Here is a 23,132-nt window from a genome sequence, read left to right as displayed (position 1 = left end):
CTTTATAGCGTTCGGTCCGACGAAGTGATCTAGACACTGTGTGAGGCTCTTTATAGTTATCGTTCCAAAAATATTTCAATACAACAGTCTGAATGAATAAAGCATGGAATAGTGGCAAACCTAAAGTTGTTATTTTTTCTTCTTCAGTTTGTGACGATGAACAGTAGACAATGCTCTTAAACATTCCTTTCAAAATTGAATCAATTTTTTGGCACCATATCACAGACCCATGCCCGAAAATTGTTATGCCGTACCTTAAAACACTGTACGCTAACGCTTGAGCTATCATCTTTTTGGTTGATATAGGAATTAATGATCTTGTATTATAGAGTAAGCAGGACACCTTTCTCAGTTTTTTACAGATATAAGACATGTGAAAATTCCATGACAAAGCACTATCAAACTCAATTCCTAAGTACTTAACCTGATCTGCATAAGGCACTGGGCAGCAGTTGCTGTCTGCACAGTCAGACGTATGCATGTAAAGTGGATGATCAAATGTTATAATTCTTAGGGGATTATGAAAGCATGTAAGTTTAGTTTTTGATATATTTACCTCAAGACAATTTCTTTTAAACCAGTCAAGTAAGCAGCACGTGTCTTTTTGAAGTAGCGTCATTGCTGTAGCATAATCAAGATGGAGCGAGAGCAACACCGTGTCGTCAGCGTATTGGAATAGTCTACATGTGGAGACAGCGTTGGACAAATCGTTGACAAACACGTTGAAAAGAAGAGGTGACAAAATAGATCCCTGGGGGACTCCAGCTTTTAAATTTACCTTGGAGCTTCGTGTATTGTTTATAGAGACTACTTGTGTACGGCGGCTCAAAAAGTTTTGAAGTAGAGAAAAGAATGGACCGCGGAATCCAATTTTATGCAATTTTTTAAGTAGAATGCTATGGCTGACCGTGTCGAATGCCTTCGCCACATCAATAAAAAGTGCACACGCGACTTGACGCCTTTCAAAAGCAAGATGCAGTTCATCAGGAAAATCTTCCAGAAGTGGTTGGGTACCCCGGCCACTAACGAAACCATATTGTCTAGATGATAGAATATCAAAGCTATCTAGATACGACGTCATAGTATTAAGGATATGTTTTTCCAAAATTTGGACTATGCAAGGTAAAATTGAAATTGGACGGTAATTGTTAAGTTTTTTACGCTCTCCACCTTTGAATAAAGGCTTTACTAAGGCACTCTTCAAATCATCCGGAATTTTCCCATTGGAAATGAAACCATTTAACATATAAAGGAGTACCTGCTTTATAAAATCATAATTTCTCCGTAGGTCTTCTGCATTGATTCCATCTATACCAGGGGACTTGTTTGATTTAAAACTGAAAAGTGCAGTTCTAACATCAAGCTCCGTCATCTGAGGAAGGAAAGCCGAAGAAGCATTTGAATCTACAGTCCCTGCCGAAAACAGAGCGTCATCACGGGCTACTCAGGAGAATTTAGCGAATAACGTATTAAAGTCCTCAACCAGTTGCGTTGTATTGTGACCGAATGCTTTCTCGAGTGCGTGATCAATTGATTTATTAATCCCCTTGCCTCGTAGTTGATTCACCAAACACCAGGTATGTGATATACTTGACCTTGCTTTAAAAAATTGATCTCGAAAATATTTTCTTTTTGCCGAACGTATCAGCGCGTTTAAACGATTTCGTGTACTGCGGAATTCTGTCTTCAACTGAGAATTTTTTGGAGAACGTCGGCATCGTGCCCAAAGGACATCTTTAGACCTAATTGCTAACAGAATCTCATCAGTTAGCCAGTCGTGTTGGTTCCGACGTCTCCTCACCGTGATGACCTTTTTTGCTTGTATCCTGAAGGCACAAAATTGATCTCTAAACCTACTGTAAACGTCGTCAAAGTTATCACTAGATAACAAAATGTTCCAATCATTCGTCCTAACCAAGTTATCAAACTTCGTTCGATCAATTATTTCAATTATTTTTGTTGTCTCTTTTGGTGGTTTAACATTGAGTTGTGGCATAAGTTGAGATGCCACCAAGTAATGGTCGGAGAGTTTTTGCTCAATTACTGCTGATTTTGCAACTATATTCGGTGCGCATACATTAATATGATCAAGGCATGACGCCACAAGGTGATCCTCTAAAAGTTCTTCTCGGGTAGGAGCAAGAATTAAACCCTCAATACCAAATAGTTCCAATAGGTTAAGATAATCACAAACAATAGACTTGGCGGGTTTAAGCGTGTCAATGTTAAAGTCGCCTATTAAACAAATATCATCAATAGACTGAAAATTGTTAAGCGTAGCTCGGAGTTCGTTCAAAAATGTTGAAGGATTACCTGACGGAGGCCTGTAAAAAGCTAGGAACATTAACGACCACTTAGAATTCGATACATTCAGTGATAGTAACTCGCAACTAAGAAAATTTACATCAAGTTTTTCAACACGCCAGATATCTTTAACAAATATAGCAATCCCTCCCCCTCGTCCAATTATACGTGTTAAAAAGAACGGCTTATAACCCGGTATCTGGAATTCATTAGAGAAGTCGTCTTTAACATTGATTTCTGTCAGTACAAAAACATCGAACAATTCTATTGTATCATTCACAGTTGCTATAAACTGATCCCAATATTTGCGTATACTCCTAATGTTCACATGTAAAACACCAAAAGCGCTATCACTCAATGGGTGCAAGAAGTCTTGATGGGACGAGAAATCCGAGCACCGATAAAATTGTACTTCCATTATTCTAAGTCGTTTTCATGTTCGCAGAACCGTTTAATAAAGAGAAAGATTAAACAATCTTCTCTAGGTCGTCCAGCCGATGGATACGGACAACTGGAGAGGATTCGGTCTTCTTTGTGAACAGCTTACCGTTCTTGACACATGTGAACTTGTATAGCCTTGCCTTTGCTCTCTCACGTACCCTCCAAAACAGTTCCTTGTTCTTTCGGGTTAGGTTTTCGTTGACGAACAGTTTTGGCAGTGACCCGTTGGCTGCAAGAGTCCGCAGCTTTCCTGTTGCGGTGAGCCATTGCTCTTTGACTGTCATCGAAGAAAATCTAATCAGTATAGGCGGAGGGACGTCCCGCCTAGTAATCATAATTATTATTATGATAAATAATAATAATAATAATAATAATAATAATAATAATAATTTTTTATTGGAACACGCATTTAACAAGGCAGATACACGGGCCTGTCAAAGCCAGAAGCGGCTTGTGGGACAGCACCCTACAATTCATGCTTGAAAGAGTCCCCACATTATAATAATAATAATAATAATAATAATAATAATAATTTTATTGGCGATGGGGAGAAGATTAAAGAAGTTCAATTAGCGGGACTGGACAAAGCCTGCATGGGCTTATGGGCCCAGACCCAGTATGCTAAGTTGTCTATTAAAATGTTTAGATTATCATTTGGTTGCAATACATTATTGCTTCCACATACGTATCTGCACACATATATATACGCACAAATGTCATTCTTGTTGCACCGCTAAACCACAGTGAAGCAGTGCCAGGTCGTTGCCTCGGGAGTGATTGCAGTTTGAAGACAGGCCGGGAGACGCCCACACAGACACACACACACACACACGCACAGGCACAAATGGGCTGAAGTAGACCGGAAGAAATGTCGTAGAGTATATAACTCTTCTTGAGCGGGGGCAATCACATTTCCGTAAAATGATATGCAAAAAACAAATATTGATTACAATGAGAAGTATACTAAATTATGCAATGTTGAAATTAGTTAACATTTTCTTCAAATTTCTTCTCGTCGTAGCCTTGAGAATACGCTCTGGAAGCTTATTGAAAATGAGAGGAACGTAATATGAGCGAACTCTCTTACCGTAACGCGTGAAGCATCGCGGGGTTTCAAAGCGAGTTACGTGGCGAAAATTCCTTTGAAAGATGAAGGGACGCTTAAAGTCATCGCTCCAGAAGCGGCGAAGCACAACGCTTTGTAGAAATAAAGAATAAAAAGTTGGTAATTGCAGAGTTTCAAAGAGTTCTATGTCAGATGTGAAATTCATTTGGTATCCAACGCTTTTCAATAAGCCTTTTAGAATACGATTGATCTTGTCATGCCATAGTTCTGAGCAATTAGCGAACAGAGTGACGCCGTACCTGAGTATACTGTAGCCTAGAGCATGCGCGATTGACTTTCTAATAGTAAATGGCATAAACACTTTTTGATTAAAGAGTAAACAACTAACACTCCGAAGTTTGTTACATATTTGTGAGAGATGCGTGTTCCAGGACATATCCGAGTCGAAATGTATGCCCAAATACTTCACATTATTAACACATTCTAATGGCAGACATTTGCAGTTGCGACAGTTTGATTTGTGTAAGACAACCGACGAGCGCAGATTCAATTTCTTTAGTGGATTTCTAAAGCAGACAAATTGTGTCTTGGACATGTTAATTCTAATTAGATTTTCGTCAAACCAGTTCATTAGCTGCGTCGCGTCCTCTGTCAATAGATGTATTGCTTCGTCATAATTCAGATGACGAGATATGAGAACAGTATCGTCTGCATAGTGAAATATTCTGCAGTTGGATACTCTGGCTGAGATGTCGTTCACATACAAATTAAAAAGTAAGGGTGACAGAACTGATCCCTGCGGAACTCCCGCTTTTATCATTACGCGCGAACTTTGAAAATTTCCAACACTTACAATTTGCGATCGATCAGAAAAGAAGTTTTCTATCAATGCAAAAAATGGACCGCGGAAGCCGAAGTTATAAAGTTTCTGAAGAAGTAACTTATGGCTGACCGTGTCGAATGCTTTAGCAACATCTAGGAAAAGGGCGCACGTAAATAGGTTATTATCAAATGCAGTGTGTATGAGATCGCTGAAATCCTTAAGTAAGGACTGAGTGCCTCGTCCAGCTACGAAACCGTATTGGTTCTCTGATAAAATTTCAGAGGTGTCAACAAAACTAGTCATTATATTGGACATGTGTTTTTCCAATATCTCGCCAATGCACGGTAAGATTGAGATGGGTCGATAGCAGTCCATCCGACTTGGTGTTCCCCCTTTGAAGAGTGGTTTTACGAGTGCGGTTTTTAATTCAGCAGGAATGTTGCAAGACGACAGGATACCATTTATCATGATAAGAATGACGTTTTTGATAGTTTCAAAATTTCGGCAGAGGTCTCCAATTTGTATGCCATCGATACCTGGAGACTTTTTCCGCTTTATACCGAATACAATTGATCGCAATGTGTGCTCACCTATTGGGGGCAGAAAAGCAGATGGAGATATTCTGTCAACATGACTAGGAGTGATGAATGTCACTCTGGAATCCCTGGAAATTCCCGATGATGTCGCAAATTGCTTGTTGAAGTCATTCACAGTTGACTGCAAGTCCGAACCGAAATGCTTCTCTAGGGATGCTATTATGGGTTGCCTAGATGCCCGCCCTCGAAATGCGTTTATTAAGTCCCAGGTTTCTCGTGGATTCTACCTCATCTCAAAAAACTTTTTTGGAAGTAACGGCGCTTTGAGGATCGGATCATCGCATTCAATTTGTTTCTCGCGCAACAGAATTCTGCTCTTAGCTCCAAGTTACTAGGAGCGCGACGAGAGCGTATCCATAACGCCTCTTTATCTTTAATGGCTCTCATGATATTGATGTCAAGCCAGGGCTTATCTGATCGTTGTTTGATATTGACTACTTTCTGGGAGGCCTCATAAAAAGACTGAAAAATTGCAACAAAAGCAGGGTATACATTACAAGGTTCTGTAGATTGCAGGAAGTCATTCCAGTTGAAGGCAGCGACTAAAGCATCGAATTTAATAGTATCTGTTATAATTACGCACGTTTGGTTTCTTCTACTATGTTTCTGTTGGGTAGCTTGGTGCTCCAAGTGACAACCTACCAAGTAGTGATCGGAAAGCTTTTGATGAATGACAGCGGTTTTCACAAGTGCATCTGGGGCTCTGATATTTATGTGATCGATGCAAGAAACTACTAGTCTACCAGATAGAACTTCTTCTCTTGTTGGGATGTTAATGGTACTTTCAATTCCATAGTCCGACAGTAAACTTAAGTAGTCACAAACTGTAGATTTGTTAGGCTTTAAAGTGTCAATATTCATGTCTCCTATTAAACAAAATTGCCCTTCTGACCGCAACTCTTTGAGGATAATGTCCAGTTCTGCTAGAAAAAGCGAGGGGTTCTCCGAAGGTGGCCTGTACACTGCCAGCAAGAATAAAGAAAATGTGCAGTACGTAACTTTGATGGCGATTGATTCTGCATGTTGAAAAGACACACTTGAACTCGTTGGCAGCCATTTGTCCTTAATATAGATGGCGATACCACCGCCCCTACGAATATTACGCGTGTAAAAAAGTTCATCATACCCATTTAAGACGAACTGATTACATTGAGAAGCTTTCACATTTACCTCGGTTAGAACAAATATATCTACAGCTGGATCTAAGTTGTTTACGACTATTCGGAACTCCTCCCAATGCTTTCTTAAGCTTCTAATATTTACATGGATAATTGTTAATGAATGATTAGAAATTGGACCTAAAATATGATTAAATGAATTACAATCTGGAATGGAGTGACAAGATGTAGAAGAGCTATTCATCGATGTTTATGTGATTTGATCCAGTGCACCAGTGTCAGTGATGCGGAGGAGGGGAGAGTTCTGGCTCTGTTTAGCGTAGACTTTGCCATGTCGGACCCATACAAATTTGAAATTATTTTCCTTCCCTCTGGTCCGCGCCATCCAAAATAGCTTCCTATTTGAATCCGTGAGGTTTTCGTTAAAATATACTCGGGGATGAGAATCATCACGAGGTAAGTAACCCAGGCGTCCTCGGTAGCCCATCCAGTGCTCCTTAATGGAGACAGACGAGAATCGTATTAGCACGGGTGGTACTGCACCAGACTTCACCGGCAGGCGATGTGCAGAAACGATATGTGAAGGATGAAAACCCTCAATGTTGATTTGATGTGCGAGCCCTGTTAGATGATCCATAATGTTCTCCTGGGGTGAAAATGGGATGCCATGCACCTCTAAATTGGAGAGACGATTATATTGCTCCATGTCATTCTGATTTATTTTTAGCTGTTGGATTTCACGTGCCTGCTCAGACACGTTGGATTGCAAGGATAATGTTTCAGCTTGTAGCCCTTTGATTAATGGGGTCTGAGATTTAACTGAGGTCACAAGGGAGTCATCCTGCGACGAGACAAAGCTAAGTGATTCCTGCATCGCATTGACCGAGTCGCGCATTGTGTCGACCGCCTCTTTCATTGATAATAAAGCGTCGACCTTTGGGTGTAGTTCGTGAAGGGCATCAACGGTGTCCTTCCACGCAAGCAGAAGGTCAAGTTTTTTGTTCACCGTCGATAGCTCTGCCCAAAAAGGCAATGGGATCCGCTTAAGATGACAGAGTGAGATCGCCGTCAAGATTTGATTTAGACAGTCCTCCCCGGCATCCGGGACAGCGTCATTTCTCATGTTTTGCGGCGCACATCCCTTTGAACGTGCTTTCCGAGACACCGGAACATTTTTTTCCTAAATGGTAGGCAAGCGCGCAGTCTGCACATTTCATGAAGCGACCGTCCTTTGGCACCGAATCGGGGCATCGAGCACAAATCTCAGGTCTTGCCATAGTGTTTACTCAACGACGAAGAAGGTGAAGATAGAAGCGGAAAAAAATGATCAAAAGCAAGCAAGAGAGACACTTCCAAGCTCACCCGCAAAATCAGAGTACTGTTATTGTGGTGCACGTGACCGCCAACAACGATCAGCCGGCTCTAGCATGGGCTTGATGAAACGAAGATTGAGCTTCGGTGGTCACCAGTCGATTGCCGCTGTCATGATGTTTCGAGAGGATTCGTGCAGATGAGAAACGTCTTTCAGTTCACCGCGAAATATATTGCGCTAGGTGAGCTAGAGCTGCGCGACTGAAGCGGTAGCGAAAGCCGAGAATTTAGATGCTGCGGAAGGCTACCGGGAAACTAGAGCGAACAAAAATGCTGGTGACCTGATTTGGCTTGAGGACCGCTCCCGTCAAGTTCCCATGGCTTCTTCATGACTGGCTGATGGTTGTAGACGGGCATTAAATAATTTGGTTTCTGCTTAAAATGCGAAGAGCATTCAAAAAGACCGACCGCTCTCGGGAACTTCTTCTTCCTCTATTAACTTTTTTTTCTCTTCAATTAACATTGAAGAGAATAATAATAATAATAATAATAATAATAATAATAATAATAATAATAATAATTTTATTTGCACATACTGGAAGGGGCCCACGTGGTGGTGCGCGGGGCTAGGCAGATAGGTGAGAACCCTTACGCAGAGCGCCTGCCAGCCAGACTTGTATGTAGTTCAACTACTTTACTCAAGTTGCTGTAGTTTAACTACTCTTCTGAATAGTTTAGTAACTGTCAATTACATTTCTATTTTGGTAATTAGTAGTTTTTTTCAACTACTTTTCCGAGTGACTTCCACTCAAATTACGAAGTACTTTCGAATTTTAGTGGTTATTTTGCCCGTCAACAGAGATAAAATGTTGGAAGATCAGCTGATATTTGCAGAGGGGGAAGCATGTGGCGTTGAAAAGGGGGTGGGGGGAAGAAAGTGATATGGATAGTCCAAAACCCCCCAAAAATTCAACGAGCCCCCACTGCCACAACACTGCTACGAGGCGTGGGAAGCGAACAGACACGACGCAAGAGAGGCCGAGTAACTGTGGGATTATCGCCGAAGACTGGCGTTCCTTTGTATCCCGAAGCTCAAGGAGACGACCCATTTGAAGAAAGCGCTTGTCCCTGCTTCTTCCCAATGTAGGAATTGTTGCCCTCTACAGGAGGTATACACACTACATCCTCGCTCAAAAAAAGTAACAAAAGGTAGCAGCCGCTCTGAAGTTCATCTGGTGCTCCTGTATAGCGTGTGCTGTTTTTTGAGACGTCATCTGGTCATTCCTCTGAGTGAAGAAATTGCGGCTGTAAAACCGACACAAATGAGTGCCTTCTAAGTTGATTGTGTTAAATGGTTCCTCAGCGAGAATAAAGCAATTACTCTAAAGCGTATTAGTTGACGCCATTTAAAAAAAAAAAAGAAAAACTTATGCACCTCCGAGTTTGCCGCCCTTCCCGAAATAAACAGATGCACCACCGATTTCCCCTAAAACAATGCACACCGGCCAGAAAAAAACAAAAAAACAACAACAACAACAACAACCGCTGTATAGGGATTGAAACGGCATTCTGAAAGAGTGTGTTAAAAAGCACTTCTACTTTACTTTGGAAGTTCATTGTATTTGTAGTATGTCCCTTAAAGTACGTTGCTCCCGGCGTACTTACTACTTTATTTGAAGTACATAACCTCTCATTTAATTTGAACTCCCAAGTAGTTTTTAGATGTACTTTACGCAGCACTGGAAGCAATCAAACACTGTCTGCAAAATGAAGCTGAGGCGGTGCTAAACCTCAAAGGTGAAATGATACATCCGCAGTACATCCTTGACCAAAAAGGAGTACACAAAATTAGGCACGCAGAAGCAGAACCAGCTATTAAAGCATTTCTGTGAAAACACAAGCCGCTTTATATTCGGCTAACAGAATTTCGCTAACGCATAAATGTAAGTGTATGTAAGTACTTTCTTGTTAGCATGAAAAAAATAAAAGTAACTGTAAAAGTAATTCGCTACTTTTTTACGGTAATTAGTAATTTACTGAATTACTTTCTATTTGAGTAATTTCTACTCTACTCAAATCACTTTCGAGGCTAATACTCAGTAACTTAACTTAATTACTTTTCTTGGGTAGCTTGTACATGTGTGCTGCCAGCCCGCCACTAAATATGAAAGAACAAAACTGACAAATAAATGCACAGAATATACACAGTACAGAAAGTATGTAAAAAGGAAAGAAAGGAACGGAGAAAACATGTATCACAGTATGACGAGGATGCCAGCTGCATCCCATGCGTTCTGGCAAGCTCTAGTGACTCTGCCCCGTTTGTCGGCAGTGGGCTGCGCACACTGAGCGTAATTGTCAGTTGTCGGTCAATGTTTCAACTAACTCGTTGCATCAATGGACAGGTCAAATGAAAATCACGTTATCCAGAATGCACCGCATCATTTGTCACTTGCGCAGTGAACTATGTAAATTACTGGTTGATCTTCTGTTTTTGAAGCAGAAAACATTGAAGAGAACCACACTCGCAAAAGCTCACAAACGCACAGTTACCGTGCAGCCTACTCCAGACTTCGCCGTAACCGCTGTGCGATGGTGACCGCGCGACTGCGATCCATGGCCCCGTCGCGTTCGTGCGCGTGCGTAGACATTTGCCAAATTTTCGCCGAATCTTTGCCAAACTTTCTTTCAAAATATCGGCATGTGCGGAACTTTGCCGAATCTGAAGTTCGGCAGATTCGGTCCATCACCAACTTTTACGGCCTGTGTGTGTAGGCGTTGTAAAAGAAAGTGTGTGTGTGTGTGGGGGGGGGGGGGGGGCGGAGGAGGTGGAGGAGAGGGCCAACTGCGTGTGCGCACTGGGCGCCTTGGTCACTGGCTCCTTTTACGGCGCAGGCGATAGACCCCCTAGCAACGACGCTCACGCCGGATTGGCTGCTCGGCAGCGCGCGGCAACTTAAATTTCGGATTCGGACGGCGCGTATAGACCAGTGTCCGCGCCAATTCCAGGGCGCCGCCATGTTTATCTACGCTCGCGCCACCACGCGGAGAGAACTGGCAGGCAGGAGGGGGGGGGGGGGGCTGCGTTGGCGGCGTTGCTTTGGGGAGCTGGATGCGGCAGGCTGTCCGAATGCACCGGCACGTCGTGAACGATGTCTTCACCAGAAGCCTCCGCGACCCGATCTTCAACAGATAAGATGTCGTGAACATTCGAGAACCCATCTCGATCAAGAAACCAAGAGAAAACCTTTCTTGTCTTAAATGTTCTCGGTGTCTGCTGACTCTTGACATCCGCGTTTCAGTCCGGGTTCATTGCGTAGTAAATATTTCGCTACCGCTTTGTTGTAGCTTTCAAATGCTTGATTGTTGGCTTCTAGTATACCACATTACATTCGTGGCACGTTTGAGACCGATTTTCGCGATCTGCTTGCCTTTCTGCGGCAGCGCGGCTCTGTCGAGCCAAAATAAGTGGGAGGCGTTCACTTGATCGAACGCCGTTTTAGCGAATGAAAACGAGACCACGACGTTTCATCGAATGACTAGCGAATGGGTCTAATTACATAGACAGCTCGGAGTAGCTTTCTTTTGTAATGTGGCGCCTTGTCTGCCGCTGCGAAGCGGCGTAAACGAGGGCTCCGAGTATGTTAGCACGCGTCCCCCCCACACACACAAACACACACTGCGAGCGTCTGGGTTCGAAACTATTATTTGCCAGTTCTGAAGGATGGTACTTACTTGAAGTGGGAGTTGGAATTCTACGAGGTACCAGGAGACACTTACTATCGGGCAACGAAGCACGGTGCCTGTGGGGGCGGAGTCTAGGAACGCTACTGATTAATATTGTGACAGGCGATCAGTTATAATAGCAGACGAAACTTCGACTCGTTTGTTCAGAAGTTCGCGGTGATATTTTATTAGCCCTCGTTACAGCACACCAAGGATCTTAGGCAGTGAAATTCACATCACGCAGGCTCGTCCGTCGTAGTCTGTGCCTGTGCACTGTGCATCACGAGCAACAACTGTGCCGAGCGCCTGCTCGGCACCGTTGTTGCTCGTGAAGGCCTGCTTATTTGTAGTTGAGACGATGATTCCACATCTTTCGTGGTGCTTGCAATAACTTCGAAGGGCAGGGGAACCTTCTCACGAGGACGTTGAAGACACTCAACACCGGAGCCACCAAAGCAATCGTACAAACTGTCGCCAGGTTTGGTTCTTCTTCGTCACTCGCGGCGCGGTCAACTCGTCGCGAGATGTTTTCTGGCTCGGCTAGATGGAAACCAACAGCGGCAAAGTGGCGTATGGACACACGGCTCTCACCATTAAGGGCACTATACTCACATACCGCGGTAAACAGGACCGATGCCGGCGAAACGGCAGTCGGCACACCAGCGAAGAAGCCCTCAACGGGAAGCGGCGGCGCAGGCCGACGTAGCCCCCCCTCCCCGTGAGCGTCTGGGTTCGAGATTATTGTTCGCTTTTGCTCCTTGCGGTCGAGGCTAAAAAGAGCCCGGACAAAGGTCTATATCACTCGAAGCGCGTTAACAAAGGCCCACACCTGCGTTCACGCCGCTTCGCGGCGACAGTGTGCGGCTGCTAATTACAAATCTTTTAATCCACTTAGCCGCCCCCCCCCCCCCCCCCCCCCCCGGTACACTCCGCTTTGCGGCGTCCACTTGGCAACCCAAGCCCCGCTGTCCCCCATTCACTTCCGTAAATAGAGTCCCATATGACTTAGTTCAGCGATGTTTGGTCAACAACATTCGTTTTTTTCAGTGCTAATCGTAAAAAAGAAATGTCGTAAATATCGCCAAATGCCTCGACAAAACAAAATGTTCGAGAGAAAAAAAATAAGTAACCCGCACCATAAATAGAACCCGGGTCTGATACGTATGAGGCAGACATATTACCACTAAGTTACGCTACCTCTTCGTAAACTCGCATTGTATCCGCTGCCTATGTTGACGGCGGCAGCGCCTATCCCGACGAGCCAGGCAATCCGGAGTGAGCGCCGTTGCTAGAGTTTGTATCGCCTGCGCTTAAAAAAAAATACCCGCGCGGCTCGGCGGGAGGCGCCCTTGGTATTCCTTGGGCGCCGCCGGCCAGTTTTCGCCCTGCCCAGTGGCGGCCGTTTCAGGGGGGCAAAACACATGCCTTGCCCCCCCCACTCTGAGAACTGCGGGGGCAAGCGCCCCCCTTGCCCCCCCGGGTGATACGCCCATGGCGATAGAACTCTCTTTTTACCCACACTTGGTTATGGCATCATAGTAGCACTGGTAGAGCAACATACTCAGACGAGCCAGCCCTGTTATGAGATGTTACCTATTCCCTCTTTGGACTCCTTAGTGGGTGGCGCGCTACAGACGCCGAAGTTCTCGCCCTTCATATGGCGCCCCTCCTCTCTAAATCCGGTTCAAGGCAGGCTTCCAAGAGGCCTCGCCCTGAACCCCGAGTCACTGAAAAAGACCCTGAAATAGGAACATTTGCAAAGTTTTTTTCATCCACTCGAACCTCGAAGACAAACCAGTGTCGAAATTGTCCCCCACAAGGTAGCCTAGGTGCTAGAAAACCTCATCGGGTTCTCATACAAAGCGGAAAAAACTCCACTCTGGCGACCTTCTCGTTGAAGTAAATTCGAATTTTAAGGTGAGGCGCTCTCCAAGATGACCAGCATAGTGGACGTCGAAGTGTCCGCGAGTCCTCACCGGACGCTCAACACGATCCGTGGAGAAGACTTCCTCGATGCTAGCGAGGAAGAAATTCTGGAAGGACTCAAAGATGCTGGTGTTGTCGCTGTCAAACGTATTATGTTCCGGAAGGATGGCAAGGAAACCCCATCAAAGCATGTGATCTTGACCTTTACGAGATACACCCTCCATGAAACTGTGAAGGCGGGTTATCTCCAGTATCGCATCCGTCCCTATGTTCCCAACCCGCAACGGTGCTTCCGCTGCCAGCGCTTTGGGCATGGGTCAGGCAGTTGCCGAGGAAAAGAAACTTATGCGAAATGTGGAAGCCAGGAACATGTTCCTGACATCTGCGAGGCAGCGGCCCGCTGTAGCAACTGCAGTTGGCCCCACCCAGCTTACTCCCGCACCTGTCCCCTTTGGCGTCAAGGAAAATAAATTCTTTCCTTAAAGGCAAAGGAGAATATCCCCTACTTGGAAGCTAAGAAGAAGCTGTCGTTCCCCTCAAAGGGGGGTGGCGCCGAGGTGGTGCGCAGGGGTCCTGGACCACGCTCGGAGACTAGGGCCACTCAGGTCTCTCCTGAGATCGTGGCGGCTGACCTAAGGGCCCCACCCCATCAACAGGAGCGGCATGCTGCTCCTCTGGGCAAGGACAGGCCAGCAATAGCCGTGCCCGCCCTTTCCTTCAAGACTATGGAGCAGGGTCAGCAGGCTCCCCGTTCTCGCGGGGAGGGCGCCTTCACTGCTTCCTCTGCTCAGGACAGGCCAGCACCGGCTGCACCTGTCAACACTGCCCGCTCTCCTAAGGAGGAGAAGAAGCGAGGCCCTTGGCCTCAGTCCCTGGACCAGCAACCAAGGAGATGCGTGGGTGTCATGCAGCCTTTCTGCCGGGAAAAGAGGTGGATCAGATGGACGGGGTAGAACCCCTCCCCAGTACATCAACCACCTTTCCGCCTGGTTCTGGTCCTGGCCACGGATTGGGGCCCCGCGGCACAGACCCTCCCGGGCCTGCAGGAAAGTCTGCCTGCGGGTCTTAGGAGAACACTGGCACTGCCTTGTCTGCCCCGCCATCGACTCCGCGTTCTGACCAGGACGAGATGGAGTGGCAGACCACAAAGAAGCAAAAATCTAAAAAAAAACGTAACTCCTCCAAAGTAAAGTAACTGATGCACTTTCTTATGTGCTCCGGTTTTTGTACACAAAATGGCTTCAGTACTCATACAATGGAACTGTCGTGGCTTTATAAGAAACCTGGATGATGTAGAGCGTCTTCTGGAGGAGTACAAGCTACGAGCGCTGCGCCTGCAAGAGACTCATTTGAGTCCCAGCCGTACCAATTTCCTCAGACGTTACGAGGTTTTCCGGAGGGATCGTCCGAGCTCCGTCAGTTCCTCTGGGGGAGTTGCGGTGGTTCTCTCGAGAGAAGTTCCCTACACAGAGGTTCCACTGTCCACACCACATGAAGCAGTGGCTGTTCGGTTCATGCACCGTAAAGCTCTTACAGTATGTTCTTTATATTTGCCACCTTATTTTACTTTGAAATGTTCAAATTTTTACTCACTGTTAGACCAGCTTCCTGACCCTTTTTTTTTTTTGATGGGCGATTTTAATTGTCACAACCCTTTATGAGGGAGCACACGTCAGGATGTCAGAGGAAAAATAGTTGAGTCAGTTTTAACCACACGAAGTCTTTGTCTTTTTAATGCAGGCCAGCCAACCTATTTTAGCCCATCCTCTTTGACATCAACTTCCATCGACCTTTCAATTGGTTCCGCTACTTTACTTCCAGATTTTTCCTGGAGTGTGGATCCCAATCCAGGTGGAAAATATCATTTTCCTACTCTTTTAACCTGTAGCGTAGCCCCTCTTTTAATTCATACACGCTCTTCTCGTTGGAAGCTTGACAATGCTGATTGGGGCCTTTTTAAGCAGGCATTCCTTTTAGCATATTCTCGTCTGAATAGTCTCAAAATTGACGAACTCAATCATCTTTTAACCAAGCACAAAATAGCAGCAGCCAAGCTGTCCATCCCGCAGACAACTCAATTTCTCCCTAGGAGGCCCAAGCCTTGGTGGAATTCGGAATGTGAAGAGGCACGCAAGAAACAAAATCGGACGTGGGGTATTCTGAGACGACACCCCACTAGAGACAACCTCATATCCTTTCGGAAAATGAAGGCCCGTGCACGCTACGTCCGAAGAAAAGCCAAACGAGAAAGTTGGCAAGGCTATGTTTCTACAATAAATAGCAGTACCTCAGCTAAGGAGGTGTGGGATCGAATACACAAGATCAACGGTTCCTATCATGCATTTAAGATCACCCTGCTTTCTAGGAATGGAACATGTCCAGACACACTGGAGGAACACGCTGATATTTTTTAAGAACATTTTGAGTATGTATCCAGTACACATCATTACTCATCTACTTTTCATCAATACAAACTGACGGCTGAGAGCAATCACTTGAAAACTTCAGGAGGTGAACAGGAGGGATATAATGCTACATTCAGCTTGCACAAGCTCCTCGCTGTTCTTCATAACGCAAAACCCTCAGCCCCTGGACCAGATGGTTTACATTATTCAATGCTACAGCATCTTCATCCTTCCACACTCGATGTCGTTTTATATCTTTATAACCGCATATGGAAGGAGAGCCATTTTCCAGCATCTTGGAAGGTAGCACATGTCCTACCACTTTTTAAGGCTGGTAAGGATGCTTCTTGTGTTTCCAGTTATAGGCCCCTTGCTCTTACCAGCTGTCTCTTTTACTAAGTGGGCTGACAGTAATGGGTATACGTTCTCTCCTGAAAAGACTGCATGTGTTTGCTTCACCCGCAAACGTGAAATCCTTCTTGAACCATCCCTAACAATCTACAATAGTAATGTTAGTGCCCAACCTCAGCAAAAATTTTGGGGTCTTACGTTTGATAGTAAACCGAATTTTATTGATCATTTAAAAAGCCTGAAATTGAGAGCTCACAAATCTCTCGATATCCTTAAAGTTCTCTCGCACCGGTCTTAGGGCTCAGATCGATTGTGCCTCCTGCGTATCTATCGCTCTTTGGTACGCTCCCGACTAGACTATGGCTGCTTTGTTTATAGGTCTGCCAGACAGTCCGTTCTCAAGATGTTGGATCACATTCATCATCTTTGGTTTACGGTAACGTCGGATCATGTTTTGGTGGTACGAGACGCTGGCTCTAAGGGCAACTGAGGTTTATACGCCGGCATGAACAAGGCACCGTTAGAACCCCTGTGAAGTGGCTTTCCGATTCCCTGAACGCCGAGGGTGAATGTCGCAGGTCCTTTGCTACGCTCGCGTTTACGAGACACACCTGTGCTCCGAATGGCATCTCCTCCGTCTGACTCTTTTGAAGTACCTAATGCTCGCGCTTTCTGCTGAGAGGCACGTTTTTCTCGTTAGGCACCCGTTGAGGATTCTCGCCGAGACGGTCTTGAAGCGGCATATATTTTACGGTTCATAAACAAACCAGAGCTTGTTACTTTTAATATTTAAGCTGGAGTCGACCTTCTTGTGTTGACCCTAGCAGACGGTGGTGGTTTCCGTCTGATTTGTCGTCCGTGCATCGGGATCCCTACCAAATGGAATTCTAACTCGACCTTGATAGAATGGGACATGTTTCGGCGCACTGCCTCATCCCTTGACCAAACGAGGTTATGCACGAATGAATGACCGTTCTGTTTTAACTGGCCCGTGTGGACAAGTAGTTCTTTCCCGCGGTTCGTCGCGTTACTTTTGTCATGCGGGACAGTTCCTGCTCTGCGACTTAGCCGCCGTCCTAACCATGCGCCGAGAACGCTTGACGCCGAGGTGTCTGATTTTGTAAGTGTTTAACTACATAAGCCGTGCGCGGCAGTTGGTTAAAGTTTTTAATGGTTGTACTATATTCCTGTAATTGTTGACGCAACAGTAAATTTTTTTTTGGCTTCTTGTGTTCAATACACTGTAGGCGTCCACGTCGATTAACTCTCCGCCGTCGGCCACAAGAAGTATTCAACTCCACCCAGCACACAGATGCATCTTCCACGATCACCCCCGAACCACGACGGAATAGATACCCTTTAAGGTGTCTATGGAGGACCGGGACCAAAACAACCTGATCTCTCTCTGCTCTTTGAATTTTAAAGACGTTTCAATTAAAAACACTCTTTCTTTTTTGAATCAAGTAAGTACAGCCGTTTTAGCGCAAGTGCATGGGGGCGTCATATGCACTAGATACTTGAAAAGACGATGAAAGGATAGTACAAATTGTTCCGAAAAATGTTGTGGGCCTCCTTTAACGCCTTCACCTACGGTACACGTGCATCGCATAAACTATTTACTCAAACTCTCACTCTCTCCTGAATGTTACTCCTCTTCAGAATGCAGCCAGTGTACATGTCCGACATATTCCATTATCGTCACACGCCATTCCGCTTGGTAGCGTTTTCATTTTGTGTTCCAACACTCTTCATTCCACATTTTAGGGTCCACGGTTTCTCAAGCATAATGGTTGCTCTGGAAACTTAGATAACTCGCATAATTCCAAGAAACCCTCGATGTCTTTCCAAATAGCGTTAACTTATCTTCTCTTCCTTTGAAGTGAAACCACGGGCATATCGCGTTGCGCCAAGAGAAAAGTAAATAAATATCGGACCGGCAGCAGAGGTTTCCGTTCTCAGCGAGTGTTTGTAGGCTGCTGTCATTAGGCTGAACAACGTAACCGAGATGTTTCTCCGACGTTTCGTTATGAGTGCGTGGGTGTTGATGCTTGCTGTATTGTTTCGCGTCGTAGAGGGAAGTAACAGGACGGGTGAGTGATGATGTTCAGTTTATTCCCATTAAAACGAAGAATGTTCCGCATAGACCTGAAATTGACATGTCGGTAACTTTATTAAGAAGTGTCTGAATAGAACACCGTGATACCAGAAGATTTAGTCTCACGACGTTGTACCGTCTATATGTAAATTTATCGTGTACGTGTAGCAGACAGTACAGCTGTCACTGAAAGCTTTTTTTGTGTGAGAACTTTCCAAGAGAGCTTTACTACCGAAGAAGGAATTAAAAACCTGTGATTCAAATGCGTAACAATTATGAACTATCGAGTAATTTGCGTATCTCTTCTCCACGTGGTCAATGTGCGTAAATGAACGTAATCGTGCTTAGTGTGAAGCAATATGAGCACAAGGTCAGCCCATTTCCTCTTTTGTTATATTCACAAGTATATCCGCGCAGAGACGCCTATAGCCACTAATACTGATAACTTAAGAGATTCAGGGAGTGGCGATCTCCTGGCACCTTAGTATCTCTTAGCAACATATTGCCGCAAGGGGCGACGTCCAAAAACCTATCACGAAGCAAGAACAATAAACATAGAAAGCCACACCCGTTGTGTCTTATTCGGTCGGTAATTAGAGACAGTTCTCATAATATCTTATTTGCTTGCCGCCTTTCTCTCTGTTGTGCTATGGTACAATTTCCGAGCATGCGCAGTGACTCTCCTCTGCGTAATATTGCTGCTTGCGTGGGGGAGTTAGAAGAGCGCGAGCCTGGCACGCATAGGTACAGGGTTCCTACCACGCTCGGCCAGATTTTTTTTCTAATTATGTATTGTTCAAGAAAATTTTAGCACATTCACGGCTGTTATCGTGAGTTCTGGTTCGAAACATTCTACAACTTGCCGCGTGTATACAGAGGTCGGCATTTTAGGTCGCCCTCACTCACCCTCACCCTCACAGCCACACTGACCCAAGCCCCTCACTCACCCTCACCCTCACAGCTACACTCACCTTCATCCCCTCACTCACCCTTACAGTCACACTCACCTTCAACCCCTCACTCACCCTCACCCTCACAGTCACACTCACCTTCAGCCCTTCACTCACCCTCACTGAACCTCACGGCCCTCACGCACTCACCGCCCTCACGGCCCTCACGCCCCTCACTCACTCATGGCCCTCACGCCACTCACCGCCCTCACGCCACTCACAGCCCTCACGGCCCTCACCGCCCTCACGGCCCTCACCGCCCTCACGGCCCTCACCGCCCTCACCGCCCTCACGGCCCTCACCGCCCTCACGGCCCTCACCGCCCTCACCGCCCTCACCGCCCTCACGCCACTCACCGGCCTCACGGCCCTCACGGCCCTCACGCACTCAGAGCCCTCACGCCACTCACCGCTCTCACCGCCCTCACGGCCCTCACCGCCCTCATGCCACTCACCGCCCTCACGCCCCTCACCGCCCTTGCGGCCCTCACACCCCTCACGCCCCTCACGCACTCATGGCCCTCGCGCCACTCAGGCCAGCTTCAGATGGGGCGATTTCGCCCAGAAACTTTACGTCGCAACACCAGCAACACGGGCCGCCCGCGGTCACACGCAGCAAACAATTGCTGCAATTTGCCATCGTCATCATAAAATTTTATTTTTCTTGCACTATTTAGACACAATTACGCTTTATAAACGTGTTTTTATGCATTTAAACCTCGTTAAGAATACTAATGCACCTTTCTGAAACAGTTTATTTCCCAAAAACGATCGATTTGAAACCAGAACCAAGTCTTTCGGTGTCATCATCACCGGCACGAGGTATCACGTGAAAATTTTGCATCCCTGATTGGATGCAGCCGCTTCAAACGTATTCGAATTGCTCCGAGTTGCTTGCTTATTTCGAGCCGGACCCGATCTCAGTAATTCGTGTCGATCTAGGGAAACCTAGAGAACAACCCGCCATTAACATCAAAATTGCTGAGAAAGATGCTCGATCTGAAGGTGGCCTCACGCACTCACAGCCCTCACGGCCCTCACCGCCCTCATGGCCCTCACCGCCCTCACGTACTCGTAGCCCTCACCGCCCTCACGGCCCTCACGCCACTCACTGCCCTCACGCCACTCACCGCCCTCACGCCACTCACCGCCCTCACGCCACTCACCGCCCTCACGCCACTCACCGCCCTCACGCCACTCACCGCCCTCACGCCCCTCACCGCCCTTGCGGCCCTTACGCCCCTCACGCACTCATGGCCCTCACCGCCCTCACGGCCCTCACGGCCCTCATAGCCCTCACCGCCCTCACGGCCCTCACCGCCCTCACGGCCCTCACGGCCCTCACCGCCCTCACCGCCCTCACAGCCCTAACGGCCCTCACTCACCCTCACACTCATGAATTTTCCTGGTTCAGAAACTCACTCACCCTCACCTCACCTGTGAAGATGAGGGTGAGTGAGGGTGAGTGAGGGCCCTCATGAGTGAGGTTTGCCGAGGTATGCGTGTATAGTAGCTGCAGTAACGGATCTTTGGTGAAAGTCGCCTTTCCGCCACCGTCTAACAAAGATGCGTTGTATGTTCCATGTTTAGCCCTTCAGTTTGTAGGCGCGAGGTCCCCTCATTAAACGCTTATTTGCGGCCTGCCTTACTTTACTTTGCACACTTTCCATCCATGACAATATCAGGCTCCGCGCGGGCGTCCCAAGCCAACACCGCTTAAAACACAAGGCCTGTGGATCACGTCATCGTTAGAGGGCTACCGACCAGTCCTAAGCGGCCAGCATACTGAAGCTTGACGACATGGAAGCAAACCGCCAGACGCGTCTGTTGTGGCGTATAGCCGCGTTTTAGCCGAGCGCTCGTGTGACGCTGGCGCGCGGGGACGCCATGACGGACGCGTCGCCCGCTTCGGGGGCGACTCTCATCATCCTTCAGAGTGTTCTCCACTTGGGGCGTGTCCGGGATAACTAACGGTGACGTCGTGCGCAGGCCTCGTCTTTAAGGTGGTATCACCATATCCCAGGGTCTGGGCACGTTTTGCCCGATGAAAAACGCTGGAAAGGTTACAGCTCGCTCTTGCGTAGCCACGAGCCAGTTCCAAACCCGTTAGTGGCATTCCACGACGTGCGCAATATTGCCGCGCAGCCGCAAGATACCGGCGCCTGTCGGAGGTGTTGCATTGTATTTGACTGAAGTGTCAGCTTGTTTGGAGCTCGAGGCGAGCCTGGAATCCGGCAAAAATATCTTAATGAGCAGTACATGTCGTGCGGATGATATTATCCTAGGCATGCCTAATGAAGTCCAACGTATCACACGCTAAATGTTATCTAACAGGTTTAAGTAACTACGGTATACCCTATCGAATTGTGCCGCGTATTATGCGGCAGTGTTTTTTTCCAATAATCCTGCCAGCTTTATCCTATGCGGAGCTCAAGTTCGTCTGGTTCTTTCGCCGGGGTTGTCGTGACGTCAGAACGCCGAGCTCTGATTGGCTCGATTGGAGGGATAGTAGGTACACCTCATGACAGCTTGCTTTGAGGTCTACCCACTATCCAATCAGAGCCAATCAGAGCTCAGCATTTTTTTGACGTCACCACAACCCCTGCGAAAAAAGCAGACGATCTTGCGCTCCACATAGGGTTGTTGCAGGAGACCATAATGCAACGCTACTACCGGTTCGTAAATCTCGCCGGAACCCGCCGGAATCCGTGTTGGGGGGAGGTTGAGGGAGGAGGGGGGGGCTTCGGGGCTTTATTAGAGCGCGCGTTTAGCCGCCGCTTTCGTGTCACGAGTTGTACCAGGGGGGGGGGGGGGGGAGGCCGCTTTTGCACCTCGGCGCTGAGGAACATGGCGGCGCCTGAGACACCTAAATTGTCGGCGGCCGCAACCTCGGCAGTAGCAAAACGTCGCCGCCCACGCCAGTACACCGCGGACGAACTATAGGGAAGCGGAAGGACGGCATTCATGCCTTTGCGTTCACAACTCAAAAGAAGCGCCTTGGTATCCTCGGAATATTTATATTAACTTTATGATTTCGGTAGAAGAAAGCTTCGTTTCCCAACTAAGGAATTATGGGCTGCATTTCGTGTCATGCGAGGAGTCTCTTTTGCGATTGACTAGGACAAGAAAAAATTCTGATATGGTTATACAAATATGGCTCTATGATTCTGCGACACAACTGCTGCTGCCATAAGACGCCGAATTCGTCCAATATCGAGCCAAGGCACAGATAGCAGGCGACAATATTTGTTTCAATTTCGAGTCAAACCGGAAGCGACGTCAGGTGCAAGAAGCCTACCTGACACCTCAAATAATGTCTGCGCCTTTCCTATTACGGAAACCTCGAAGAAAGGACGCACTCTGCGAGAAATAGAAGCAGGCTGTGGAATAAGAAAGAAAAAAAAAAGAAAAAAAAGAAAAAAAAAAGGAAAAAACAGGGTGAACATTTGGCGATTAGACAAATAGCATCGTCAGTTCATATGACTCAAGAGATAGACCTTCTCTTGGGTCGAAATTTGTTTTGGTCTGGTCTCCCACCCGAGACATCATAAATTCGTACTACAATATAAGAAGCAATATATTCAAGGGCTGCTTTACTTTGAGCTGAGGATGTGCGTTTTGTATACGAATTTAGCGACAGCAATTCTAATTTTTTGGCATAAAGCCCCCGGAGGAGCAAAGAAAAAAAAAAGAATATACTGCGAAAATGCGATAGGTAATGAAAGCTTAACAAGCACAGGGCCTGGCTTACTATGATTATCTTGCTTACTGATTTGTTCTTTGGTGTCCTTATCTGTCAATGCGGCAATATCAGTTGCTGCGAAGAGATCATAGCATGATTGAAACTAGAAACGTCCAGCGCTTCTCAAGTTGTGGACGACTTTACTCACTAGAAAAACCTGCAGGTCCCCTGGGGGCGTAAGTCAGTTCAAGGAAGACCAAAATAAGTACACGTCAAGCTTCTATTTTATTCGAGTTGGCGGACCGTACTCTAGGAGACTCATTTAAATAGGAAATTAAC

This window comes from Ixodes scapularis, unplaced genomic scaffold, assembly GCF_016920785.2.
Source record: "Ixodes scapularis isolate PalLabHiFi unplaced genomic scaffold, ASM1692078v2 ptg000890l_1___fragment_3__unscaffolded, whole genome shotgun sequence".
NCBI classification, from domain to species: domain Eukaryota; kingdom Metazoa; phylum Arthropoda; class Arachnida; order Ixodida; family Ixodidae; genus Ixodes; species Ixodes scapularis.
Note: the sequence above shows the minus strand (reverse complement) of the source record.